At 41.7% G+C, this 13,959-nt stretch overlaps 1 protein-coding gene across 1 annotated transcript in view; it reads right to left on the reverse strand.

The window, feature by feature from the left end:
• LOC128701100 (neuronal calcium sensor 2) overlaps positions 1-13,601 on the reverse strand; it is a 544,015-nt gene extending 530,414 nt beyond the window's left edge. Inside the window, exon 1 of the mRNA XM_053794654.2 lies at positions 13,128-13,601. The gene's annotated coding sequence lies outside the window, so the exon portion shown is untranslated. The remainder of the gene's footprint in view (positions 1-13,127) is intronic.
• Between the last annotated feature and the right edge of the window lie 358 nt (positions 13,602-13,959).

Consider the following 13,959-nt stretch of genomic DNA (forward strand, 5'->3'; position numbering starts at 1 on the left):
TGTTCTAGTTATTATCTCCTCCAGTTTTCCATAACGGAGTAGTTGGAATTTGTCCTCATTGAACATCATATTGTTTAACGTTGCCCACTGGAAAACTTTGTTTATATCTTCTTGGAGGTTAACCGCGTCCTCAGCAGATGACAGCCTCATGCAGATCCTAGTATCATCCGCAAAGGATGATACGGTGCTGTGGTGTACATCTCTGTTTATGTCTGATATGAGGATAAGGAATAAGATGGGGGCGAGTACTGTGCCTTGTGGAACAGAGCTCTTCACTATGGCAGCCTCCGATTTAACTCTGTTGACCACTACTCTTTGTGTTCGATTTGTTAGGAAGTTGAAGATCCATCTCCCCACTTTCCCAGTTATTCCTTTAGAACGTATTTTATGGGCTATTACGCCATGATCGCATTTGTCAAATGCTTTTGCAAAGTCTGTGTATATTACATCTGCATTCTGATTTTCTTCCAGTGCATCCAAGGCCATGTCATAGTGATCCAGTAGTTGTGAGAGGCAGGAGCGACCTGCCCTGAACCCATGTTGCCCTGGATTGTGCAGATTTTGGGAATCCAGGTGATTTGCAATCCTGCTTCTTAGCACTCTTTCAAAGATTTTTATGATGTGGGACGTCAGAGCTATTGGTCTATAGTTCTTAGCTAATGCTTTGCTGCCACCTTTATGGAGTGGGGCTATATCCATTGTTTTAAGTGACTCTGGAATTTCACCCATGTCCAAGCTCCTCCTCCATAGTGTACTTAGGGCACGCGAGAGGGGTTTCTTGCAGTTCTTAATGAAAACAGAGTTCCACGAGTCTGGGCCCGGGGCTGAGTGCATAGGCATGTTGTCAATGGCTTTTTCGAAATCTATCGGAGTTAGGGTAATGTCGGAAATCTGGCATACATTTATGGAGTTTTGAGGCTCATTCATGAAGAAATCATTTGGGTCGTCGATCCTCAGACCGATTAGTGGTTCACTAAACACAGAGTCGTACTGGGATTTCAATATTTCACTCATTTCCTTGTTGTCATCTGTGTAAGTCCCATCCTGTCTGAGTAAGGGCCCGATACTAGATGTGGTATTTGCCTTGTTTTTGGCATATGAAAAGAAATATTTTGAATTTCTTTCAATTTCACTAATAGCTTTAAGCTCCTCCTGCCTCTCCTGGTTCCTGTAAGAGTCATTTAGCTTAAGTTCGATAGTTTCCACTTCCCTGGTCAGCGCCTCCTTTCGTGTATCAGATATTCTAGCACTCCTGAGGAGCTCAGTGACTCTTCGTCGTCTTCTGTAGAGGGAGCATCTTTTTCTCTCCAGTTTACTCCTGCTCTTCTTCTTTCTTAGGGGAATATGCCTAGAACATGCTTCGGCTACCAGGAAGTTGATCCTTTCAAGGCACTGGTTTGGATCCATGTCATTTAAGACATCTTCTCAACATGGTTCGTTTAGGACATGGTTTACCTGGTCCCAGTTGATGTTCTTGTTGTTGAAATTGTATTTTGTGAAGACACCTTCACAGGTACATGCATTCTGCTGTTCAGGACCCCTACGCATGTACGTCTGGACTTCGATTAGATTGTGATCGGAATTAGTTGTTTTTGATATTCTTATGTCTCTTATCAGGTCCTCATTATTTGTGAAGATAAGGTCAAGTGTGTTTTCTAGTCTTGTTGGCTCCACTATCTGCTGGCTTAAGGTGTGTTTTTCACAGAGACTTAGTAGCTCATGTGTGTGTGACCTTTCATCTGCGCTACCTCCGGGGATTGTTTCAGCTATAACATTATTTGCTACATTCTTCCATTTTGTATGCCTTAGGTTGAAATCACCAAGCAGTAAGATGTTTGGGGATGGAGCTGGAAGGTTTTCCAAACAGTAATCGATTTTCAGTAGCTGTACCTTGAACTGTTGTGAGGTTGCATCTGGTGGCTTGTATACAAGGTTTTGGTTCTCGATCTTTATTGATAGAACTTCAACTACCTCATTTGTGGTGTTCAGCAACTCTGTGCAGATAAGGGACTCTTTGACATACAGGCCAACCCCCCCTTGTTGCCTGTTTTTTCTGTCGCATCTAAAAAGGTTGTAACCACTTATCCACATTTCACTGTCAAAGTGATCTTTTGTGTGAGTCTCTGTGAAGGCTGCAAACATTGCATTAGACTCCACTAGAAGTCCACTGATAAAAGGTATTTTGTTGTTGGTGGATGGCTTAAGGCCCTGTATATTAGCAAATATGAACGAGGTTGTATTCTGTGTTTGTTGGGGGGATTTTGTTATTGGCATCAGTAGTTGTAATTCTGGATGGCCATGGGTGGCCACTGGCTGCACCTCCAGTCCAACAAGGCTCCAAGGTGGTGGACTATTTTTATTTCCTTCCATTTTCTTTTTTCGTTTCCTGCCACTAAAAAATCACCTGGAGTTGGGTTGTCGTAGCTACTACTGTTTGTCTTGTGGGGTCTGTGCCTCCTGGTCCCTTTTAGATGGTATGCAGGGCACTCGATGTTGTAACACTGCTTCTGGAGGACCGAGGAGTGGCACATTTTTGGGTGAAAGAAAGTACAGGAAGAAGAACGACACACTCCTTTAGACAGAAGGTCGCTACATTTTTTGGGATGGTCAAAGTTGCATGTCCCATTTTTTTCCCCTGTTATTCCATGCTTACAGATGCCCCAAGCATAATATTTGCACAAATTCACCTTTGGCTGAGAATTGTTGGGAGGTGTGTTGTCAATTTCTGCAGGTTCTGGGACTGCACTATAATCCTCAGTATCCAAGCCAGGGCCACCCCGTCCTGGATTCCATCTACTTTCCCCAGTAGAGGAAGAAGGAGGACGACTCCTCTCCAACATCTGTACTGTGGGCCACGGTCTTGTGCAATGGTGGTTGTATATTTACTGTTTTTGTGGTGGTTTGGGTAGTGTCCCTAGGAGAGTCTGGGCTGGCAGTAAGGCTGGTGGCTGGGTCTGGGTCAGCACTGGGGCTGGGGGCTGGGTCTGGGTCAGTGGCTGGGTCTGGGTCAGTGACTGGGCCTGGGCCAGCACCAGCACTGTGGGTATTAGTGCTATGCCTGGGGGAGCCTGGGCCAGCACCAGCACTGTGGGTATTAGTGCTATGCCTGGGGGAGCCTGGGCCAGCACCAGCACTGTGGGTATTAGTGCTATGACTGGGGGAGCCTGGGCCAGCACCAGCACTGTGGGTATTGGTGCTATGCCTGGGGGAGCCTGGGCCAGCACCAGCACTGTGGGTATTAGTGCTATGACTGGGGGATGGGTCTGGCTTAGCACCATGTGGGTGACTAGATAGTTTCGAGTCATCTGTTGTGGTATGGACATTCTGCATTTTTTGATACACTATCTCTTGCTCCCATGTTTTATATATTTTTGGTAGACTATCCAAGAGGTCATCCTTGTTTTCTTGATTATTTTTATCATTTATTACTCTCCTTAGTACCTTTCTGATACCTGCCCAAAGTTCTACATCTTTATTGCACAACCAGAAGCACCTTGCTAGTTCGAGGTCATTTTTTGAGGCTGTATTTAGTCTAGTTCAAGAGATATGGTGTTTGGAAGAGCATAGGTTGCATATGATTCTGGATTTCCTTCCAAGGATTTTTTTACATGTCCCACAGATATGCTGTGCTGACATCCTGTCTGTATCCTACTACACTCTGTATGCCACGGAAGAAAACTGATTTCCACTTTACCTTTCTCTTGCTGGTGCCAGTAATATGCAAGATGTATTTATACGAACCAAGTTTGCAGTATGTGGGTGGTGGTGTAGGGTGGGTGGTGGTGTAGGGTGGGTGGTGGGTGTAGGGTGGGTGTGAGCCGGGCAGACTTGCCCACATTGCCACACTTCACTTTTTTTTTTTACTATTATTATTATTATTTAAATTCCTTTTATGTAGTGCTGTACACTGGTTATCTCAAGGATATACACTGTATTCTTTCAAAATACACTTTTCACTGCGTTATACTGGGATCATTGTTTTATTTACAGAGCAGCTAGGCCTACGCTAACTTTACCCTACACTTCTATGGAAAAGATTATTTCCTGTTTAGTAGAGGTAACGGTTGTATGCTCAATTTATTTATGCTGTGATTCCCTGCACCTCAATGCTACCACCACTCGTTTCATATCTTATGACTATAGTAGTTACTTATCCGTTATTAACACTTCACTGGACCTCTGGCAATAGTTCGCTAGTGCCAGTCGCTTGTAAGATATTCCCCTATCTACACTATATATTGTACACTATACTTGGGGATAATTAAGATTACTCTTATCTACAATTTAGTTCGCTATGTCACTGCACATATATATCCTTGTCACTCACTATATTACTTATAGATAGATCTATTTCCACTTGTGTCGACATCCGGCAATAATTCACTAGTGCTGGTCAGGTCTATTTCCCACGGTAACCGTTTCTCCACCGGCACTCTCCATGTGACACTATAATCCATATTTTCCTATTTAGCGTTCACTGATATTCCTTTTTTGTTTGTTCAAAGGAGTACATGCACTTCATGGTTGCACACGCTTATTTCCCGCATTCTGTTCCTTCTGCTACTATCAAGACACGCAGTTTTTGACGGAGCACAAACGCGCGCGACTGTCCCCTCACACTGTGCCCTGATGAACTATCGGTGCTATGATTTGTGTCTCTACATCGGATATAAAAATGAGAAACAGAATAAGAGGAAATACAGTGCCTTGGGGAACAGAGCTTTCCACTATGCCATCCTCCGATTTCATTCTGTTCACTATTATAGTTTGGATTTTATTCTTCAGAAAATTAAATATCCATCTTCCCATTTTTCCGGTTATTACTTCTGTACGCATTGTATGTTCTAGTACACCATGATCGCACTCATCAAAGGCTTTGGAAAAATCTGTAAATACTGCGTCTGCATTTTGTCTTCCAGTGCATCCAAAACAGTGTTGCGAGTAGTTACGAGAGGAAGGAACGGCCTGCTGTAAACCCACAATGTCTTGGGTTGTGCAAATTTTACGAATCCATGTGGTTTGTAATCTTGTGTTATAAAATCTCTTCAAACATTTTTTATAATGTGGGACTAGCAACTCCGCCCCCCCTAAATCAAAGCATCCCAAATGGACATCATTCTTCTTACTTGTAAATATACAGGGTTTGAAAACAAACGGAAATGACAAAGTTTGCTAAGCAGAAAGGTTCCTTACAGAAGTGAATTATGTTTGCAGCATTTGTGCGCGCGCGTGCAAGCACGCACATACGATAGGTGTTAAGAATTTTGAGATAGCCATTACAAACTGCATTTTAAAAACAACATTTATAAAGGTGAGAAAGTAAATAGGTTGCAGGGAGGGGAAGGACTATGGGAAAGATGCATGTTGCTGTTTAAAGCTGTTGAATTCATCAAAAAAATACAATATAAATTCTAGGTATTAAAGTGGGAGATAGGAAGCTATTAATTATCGTTGTATGTGAACAACGGCAGAAGAGCTCACCACACCACCATACCGAACATTATCCTCTTCGGGTATTTCAACCCCCTAAATATAATGGAAGATGTAAATCACAGCACTGTGCCAGAATTAGTTCCTGGAAGCCAGTTAGTTCACACCAGAGAGCTACCTGGAGTTTACCTGGAGAGAGTTTCGGGGGTCAACGCCCCCGCGGCCCGGTCTGTGACCAGGCCTCCTGGTGGATCAGAACCTGATCAACCAGGCTGCTACTGCTGGCTGCACGCAATCCAACGTACGATCCACAGCCCGGCTGGTCAGGTACCGACTTTAGGTGCTAATGGAGCTTTGTGAAAAGTTTGCTTTGAATCAGAAGATAACAACCTACTAGAAATGAAAATACACTAGATTTTACCTTTACGAACAGCGACGAACTAAACTAGGACATACCAATCGCGAATACGATATATTCTGATCACATCAGAGAAGTACAAACAAGCATAAATTCAAGAATGGAAAACTCCAGCAATCGTGTAAGAGAAGGGATGATCACCAAATTTAATTTCAAGCAGAGATCTGACGGGGACAAAACTGACCAAGAACTATCAGACACCCTGGATAATAGTCCTAAACCCTTCACCAGTGCTTCAAAAAGCTGAATACAGAAGCATAAAAAGTCTGCATTAAATGCATACGACTGACACAACCTAAAAGAACAAATTAAGAAAAAAAAAATATAGAAGAATGTACAAGAGGAAAAGAGATACTGAACTATTTAAAAGCATAAATATGTCACAATGAAGGAAAGATAATCTATGCAAAGAGATTACAAAAATAAAAGAAAAACTAAAGCTGTCGTACCAGACAGAAGATGCAACAAGGGAACAAAAAAAACGTGCAGAATACTGCAAGAAACACCAAATATTTCTATGCACATGAAAAATCAAAGCTAAGAACTACCTCCGGAATTGGACCATTAATCAGTGAAGGTTCGTGCACTGACGATGAAAAAAATCCAGTGAAATTCTAAAAGATCAATATTAATCCACATTCAGCAGTCCACTACGATGAAGAATGGTGGAGAATGCAGAATTTTTTTTCATTACCCCTGAAGGTCACACAGCTCATATAACATAAGCCATAATCCCGCAGAATTCGGGATATGGGTGTAATAATGTCAGCTGACAATAATTCAAGTGTCATGACGGCCAGGAAAATGACAGGGCGGAAAATGAAGACTTTCAGGACAGGGAAATAATGACAATGACGACATTTTTCAAACAGCTTTTCCCTCGCTTAGAGTACTGTTCAGTGTTGATGATTCCACTCAAAGTAAGAGGGATAATAGATTGAACAGATTCAAAGATAATTTACGGCCCACAAGAGAGCCAATAAAGCATTTAAGTTACTGGGAATGCCAGACTACTAAATATGTACTCATTGGAGTGGAGGAGAATACATACATGGAAAGAATTCAAGGCCTTTGCCCCAAATCTGCACACTGTCATAACATACTGGAGTGAAAGATATGGGAGAATGTGTAGAATAAACCAAGTGAAAAGCAGAGGAGACGTGTGCACAATAAGAGAATACTGTATGTACATCCGTGATCCCAGACTTTTAACACCTTGTCAGACGATATCAGAAACACTGCTGGGACAAGTGTAGAAGTATCAAGAGAAAACTAGACTTTTTTTTTCCGTCAAGTGCCGGATCAACCAGGTTGTGGCGGATATGTGAGCCAGGGGGCTACCAACAAGAGCCTAGTTAACCAGTGAAGCCTGGCCCAGGATCGGGCTGCGAGAGTAGGAAAACTCTCCAAACAATCAAAGGTATACTGGAATATTGCTGTATACTAACAATCCTTTGGCAAGTGTGTGCCATCCTTGTTTTAAGACGTGTAAAATCTATTCCTGATAAGCCAACAGATGGTTGTTATTGTTATAATCACGTGGGAGCGCTAAACCAGTAGGATTATACGGCACATGTGGGGGGGGGGGAATGGAAGGTATTCAGGCTCAATTCAAGGAACCGGAGCACAGATCCAATTCCCAAGAACAAGAGCCCCTCACCAGCGTCAAGGAACCTCCCTTGAGGGGACCAACAGATGGTTAATCAGTTATGGGTCATCTAAGACGCACTCATGTCAAGAGATATTCGTCCTGTTACCTGACAAACTACCACTGCCTGTTTGATGAGGGCAGTATGGAGGCGTGGTATGGGGCGTGTGTGGTGGAATATCAGGCGTGTACACTGCGGCGGGTGAGCCACGGTGGAACAATCAACGACGTGCTTCAACCTGCATATCAATACTAGGCCACCATAAAGCTGCACACCCACCGCCTTTGACTGGGTTTAAATTTCTAACTTTCAATCTCTTTGATGACCAGATTCTTGTCATATCTCCTGGGAGGCGTGGGCGTTGAGGCATACGAATAGTGTAGAACATTGTGGCATCTGCAGGGAGGAGAATGATGCGTGTAATGCGTGCCTTACAAGACAGGCAAGAACAAAAGTAAATGTTGGTACGAATATTAATTGCGAAATTTATACTGATTTCAATGTTTAAATAATATGTTTTACGAAACAGCAATTGAGAAGCAGTATGACCCATAAGACGCATACGGAATACAATATCCCAAGTGAAAAACAAAGGTACAACAAATAAACTAAGAGATAACTTGTTTAATATAAAGGGCCCAAGATTGTTTATCATCCTCACTTCAACCTAAGGAGAATTACCAATGGATCCCTAATCATGTTTAAGGGGGAATTCCGTAAGTTCCTGATTCAAATTCCTCACCAACCGCACATTGTTGTTTACATTTGACTGTATGCAGCAAGCAACAACAGTCTCAATCATCAGACTGTCAGTACTAAGGGCTAGTTGCTATGACAAGGCTACGGGGATGATGATTCCAGAAATCATCTTCCGATAACCTTTAGGTAAGTATATTCAAGCCCCGATGTACAGGAATTAGTAAAGCCGATCGATAAGAAGTGAATGTCGGGGACAGAGGTATGAATCGATTCCCACGAACACAGATCAACGAGTACTCATAATACTAGTTCAAATGGACGAGGTTCATGCTCCTGGACTAGGCACCGTTGAGCAAGGAAGCCATGAGAATAACCAGATGAGGGTCCCCATTCCAGCCATAGAGGTGGTACTTCCGTAATAATAATAATAATAATAATAATAATAATAATAATAATAATAATAAATATATATATACATATATATATATATATATATATATATATATATATATATATATATATATATATATATATATATATAATCTTTTATAGGGAGGTACCACCTCTAGAACTTTACTGAGGACCCTCATCCTCAGAGAAGACAATAAACGTACCTCAGGGAAAACTTAAGGTTCTCCCCGGAGATGTTTAATATTTACTTCTACCACCCCCTACATTTTTATGCTACATATGAACTTTATTAACAGACAGAATACATTGATTTTTCCCTCTGGATGGCCACGCTGAGGCGCTGGAACATGAAAGTGGCTGCCCTTAGGTCCCTGGTGGTGTCGAGTATGGAACCCAGTTCTTTAAGGAAACGTGTGGCATGTTTTCCCCATGAAAACATGCCAAACACACAAGGCGTTCCCTGTGATCGTATTTGCTTGGACCTCTTTTTTTTTTTTTTTTTTTTTTTTGCAAAACTACGAGCTCCTGATGTATTGCAACACAAAAGGTTTAAAGCCATCATTCAACTTCCATCGTTGTTGTTTTGCAGCTTGTATAGCTTGTTCGCGATTTTTGCGCGCGCGCGCACACACACACACACACACACACACACACACACATACACACACACACACACACACACACACACACACACAGACGGGATGTTCCAGAGATGGGACACAGACACAAGAGGTCACAATTGGAAGTTGAAGACTCAGATGAATCAGAGGAATGTTAGGAAGTATTTCTTCGGTCACAGAGTAGTCAGGCCGTGGAATAGCCTAGAAAGTGACGTAGTGGAGGCGGGAACCATACATAGTTTTAAGGCGAGGTATGATAAAGCTCATGGGGCAGGGAGAAAGAGGACCTAGTAGCAATCCGCGAAGAGGCGGAGCCAGGAGCTATGACTCGACCCCTGCAACCACAAATAGGTGAGTACACACACACACACACACGATGTTCCAGAGATGGGACACAGAAACAAGGGGTCACAATTGGAAGTTGATGACTCCTATGAGTCAAAGGGACGTTAGGAAGTATTTCTTCAGTCACAGAGCTGTCAGGAAGTGGAATAGCCTAGAAAGTGACGTAGTGACGGCAGGAACCATACATAGTTTTAAGATGAGGTTTGATAAAGCGCATGGAGCAGGAAGTGATATATATATATATATATATATATATATATATATATATATATATATATATATATATATATATATATATATATATATCGTGCCGAATATGTAAACCTGGTCAATTAGCAAGAACTCATTTAAAATAAAGTCCTTTCTAAAATTTTCTCTTATACGTTTAAAGATATATTTTTCATTAATGTTGATGTAAAAATTGATAATTTTGCACCAAAAGGAACTCAGAAAACTTACCTAACCTTATTATAACAAGCGTAATTTATTTTAGCCTAACCCAACTAAATATATTTTAGATTTGTTTACAATAATTTAATACTAAACAAACACAGTGAAATATATTTTTTTCGTTAGGTTCAGAATGATTTTGGCGAAATTATTGCATAAACAAATTTTCACTTGTCCTTTATGGCAAGATGAGCGTTGCTATTTAAGCCAAGATCGCAAGTTCTGCCTATTCGGCACGACATATATATATATATACATACACATGTCGTGCCGAATACGTGAAACTGGTCAGTTAGCAATAATTCATTTAAAATTAAGTCCTTTCTGAAATTTTCTCTTGTACGTTTAAAGATATATTTTTTTTCACTAATGTTGATATAAAAAATAATAATTTTGCACCAAAAGAATCTTAGAAAACTTACCTAACCTTATTATAACAAAAAAATTATTTTAGCCTAACCCAACTAAATATATTTTAGATTTGTTTACAATAATTTAATACTAAGCCAAGATCGCAAGTTCTGCCTATTTGGCACGATATATATATATATATATATATATATATATATATATATATATATATATATATATATATATATATATATATATATATATTAATGAAATTACCAAACAAGTAATTTTGAATCATTAACAGAACTGCGGTTAGCCAGGATTCAATCCTGTGTCACAGTGCCCAGACCTGTGATAACAGGACAAATTACGCATCCTTCTATCCACTACACCATCAATTCTCGGACTGATGGTCCCCTCAAGGAAGGTTCCTTGATGTTGGTGAGGGGCTCTTGATTTAGGGAATTGGATCTGTGCTCCAGTTCCCCGAATTAAGCCTGAATGCCTTCCACATCCCCCCCCCCAGGCGCTGTATAATCCTCCGGGTTTAGCGCTTCCCCCTTAATTATAATAATAATAATAATAATAATCGGACTGATGGTCAAGCTCATAAAGGGATGCGCACTTTGTCTTCTCACAGGGCTGGGCATTGTGACGCAGGATCGAATTCTGGTTAACCGCAGCTTTAATATATGTCGTGCCAAATAGGTAAAACCTGCGATTTTGGCTTAAATAGCAACGCTCTTCTTGCCGAATAAGGCAAGCAAAAATTTGTGTATGCAACAATTTCGCAAAAATCATTCTGAACTCAACGAAAAAAAATATATTTCATTGTGTTTATTAAATTATTGTAAACTTATCTAAAATATATTTAGTTGGATTAGCTAAATTAAATTGCGCTTGTTATAATAAGGTTAGGTAAATTTTTTAAGGTTCGTTTGGAACAAAATGAATTTTTACATTAACATAAATGAAAAAATATATCTTTAAACGTATAAGAGAAAATTTTAGAAAGGACTGAATTTTAAACGAGTTCTTGCTGACCAATTTTACCTATTCGGCACGATATTTATATAATTATATATATATATATATATATATATATATATATATATATATATATATATATATATATATGCAAAACAACCACTCTGAAAGAATAGAGAAATTCCAAGCGCTTTCGTGACTACTCACATTATCACCTGTTTACTGTGATCTTATTGCATATATATATATATATATATATATATATATATATATATATATATATATATATATATATATATATATATATATATATATATATATGTACATGACTCTTGAGTGTGGTCTTGACCAAGTTAGGTATGGATTTAATTATCAAAACAAAGACTCGTCTTGTAAATTTACTTTAATGCGCTGGAAATCATATGCACAGCCACTAGCGAGCGGGACAAGCAAGGGGAAGCTTGTCTGAGACGAGGGACTATGTGACTGCCCGTCTTGTTAACAGGTGCGCCAGAGCGGCACCATGTTGCTGTAATAGTGAATGAATCGAGAAAGAATGACTATATTAACTGTGGGGAAAAATGACTAGCTGGGCCAGATGTAAACCAATAGTCACAGGCCAGCCGACAAATAGTCCCCAGCCAGTCAGGAAGCAGTCCCCAGCCAGCCAGGCAGTAGTCCCCAGTCAGCGAGGAAGCAGTCCCCAGCCAGCCAGGAAGCAGTCCCCAGCCAGCCAGGAAGCAGTCCCCAGCCAGCCAGGAAGCAGTCCCCAGCCAGCCAGGAAGCAGTCCCCAGCCAGCCAGGAAGCAGTCCCCAGTCAGCCAGGAAGCAGTCCCCAGCCAGCCAGGAAGCAGTCCCCAGCCAGCCAGGAAGCAGTCCCCAGTCAGCGAGGAAGCAGTCCTCTGCCAGCCAGGAAGCAGTCCCCAGCCAGTCAAGTAGCCGTCTCCAGCCAGTCAAGTAGCCGTCTCCAGCCAGTCAAATAGCCATCCCCAGCCAGTCAAATAGCAGTCATTGGCCAGTTAGGAAACAGTCACAGGCCAGCCAGGAAGGTGTTGATAGGACAGTCAGGAAGTTAGCTGTTGGTCAGCCAATGTGGAAATGTCCAGTTAAACATTCAGAGAGGAATGAAGGAAAGAAATCAATGAATACAATGATACAGTTTTGTGAAGTATATCTGAGTGGCATAACGTGAGAGTACAGTGCAGCATCTCATGATGTGACGTGTTACACCACTTAGACATGTAAGTTTATTTAGTCATAGGTACAAAAGTACAATTATCATATACAGTATAAATTACCTAAGATAAACCCTAAAGCGGTCAAAGTGGCTTATTTCCACTGGGGTCCTTGATAGAGCAGTGATATCGAGCGTACAGTACCATTTAAGTGATCAAAGTACAAGGGTGTGATAGTGGCCTTTAAATGCCTAGTGAACAGAAATATTGATGTGAAATGTATTGGCCGATAAGTATGTATTTGCAGGTTTAGCGTGTGCAAGAATTATATGGGTGTAAACAGTACTAGTGTTATTTGTGACTACAAATGTGTTTGATGCATTTCAATGACCTGTGTAATGCCCTCGCAGGATGTGGTATACCTGTGTTGCAAATATTCTCAGAGTTTCGCTCAATAGTTGTCTTAGTTTTTGCTCTAGCAAACCATCCTTCACGTAAGACACACAAGCTCACCCGGTGCTTTTTATTATTATTATTACTGGTATTACCTTTAGATTAGATTTTGCCGCCGAAGCAGCTAGGTTATTGTTACCTGTAGGTAGTGAGGCGAGGGGGATAAGCAGCCGGAGACGGGTGTGTGGGGGGGGGGGGGAACTTGTGTTCCCGGTAGACACACACAGGGTGTCTTATAATAAGATGAGGCTGGGCCGGTTCTACAGGCGTGTATGTCTGATGGAGGTAGGGGTCACCTACTGCCTCACTTGACTACCAGCTTAGTACACTACACCAGCTGTCTTAGATTGAAATAACACGGAAGTAGAGCACTAGGCTGGTACACTGCAGCAACTGCTCTCTCGCCTGTCTTACCACCACCCTACTCTTAGCGCCCAGCCTCCCCGCTGCCTGCCTGCCTTCCTCTGGTCACGAGCCTCACACTCCGACAAGTTCTCAAGACCTGGTTCCCAGTGAAGGGTGTGTAGGAGGGGAGGTGGAAGCCGGTATCAGCACAGGTGGAGATGTATGACGCAGGTGGAGGAAACACTCACACTACGGCACAGATGGTGGGTGACTGCGGACAGTGTGTCTTGCTTGTGTAAAAACCCTACCGCCAGCTTCCCCTCCCACCCCCATTCCATCCCTCCTAACCCCTAACCTCCGACTACTCACCCAACATACTTTGCATCCAATAGTACCATGATCTTCTAGGCCTATTCTAATCCGAATATGTACTGATCACGATTGATATTAGTAAGGAGAGAGAAGGGAAGAGAGAGGTAGGAAGAGAGTAGCGGGGAGGAGACAAGCAGGTGCATGACATCAAGAGCCTGGATGAGAGGAGGAGCAGGAGGCTGTGTAGGATGTTGTGGAGAGCACTACTGCTCGTGCGTCAGGCAGCCACAGCACCACAACACAGGGTCACTACA

The sequence above is a fragment of the Cherax quadricarinatus genome, chromosome 73, assembly GCF_038502225.1.
Source record: "Cherax quadricarinatus isolate ZL_2023a chromosome 73, ASM3850222v1, whole genome shotgun sequence".
NCBI classification, from domain to species: domain Eukaryota; kingdom Metazoa; phylum Arthropoda; class Malacostraca; order Decapoda; family Parastacidae; genus Cherax; species Cherax quadricarinatus.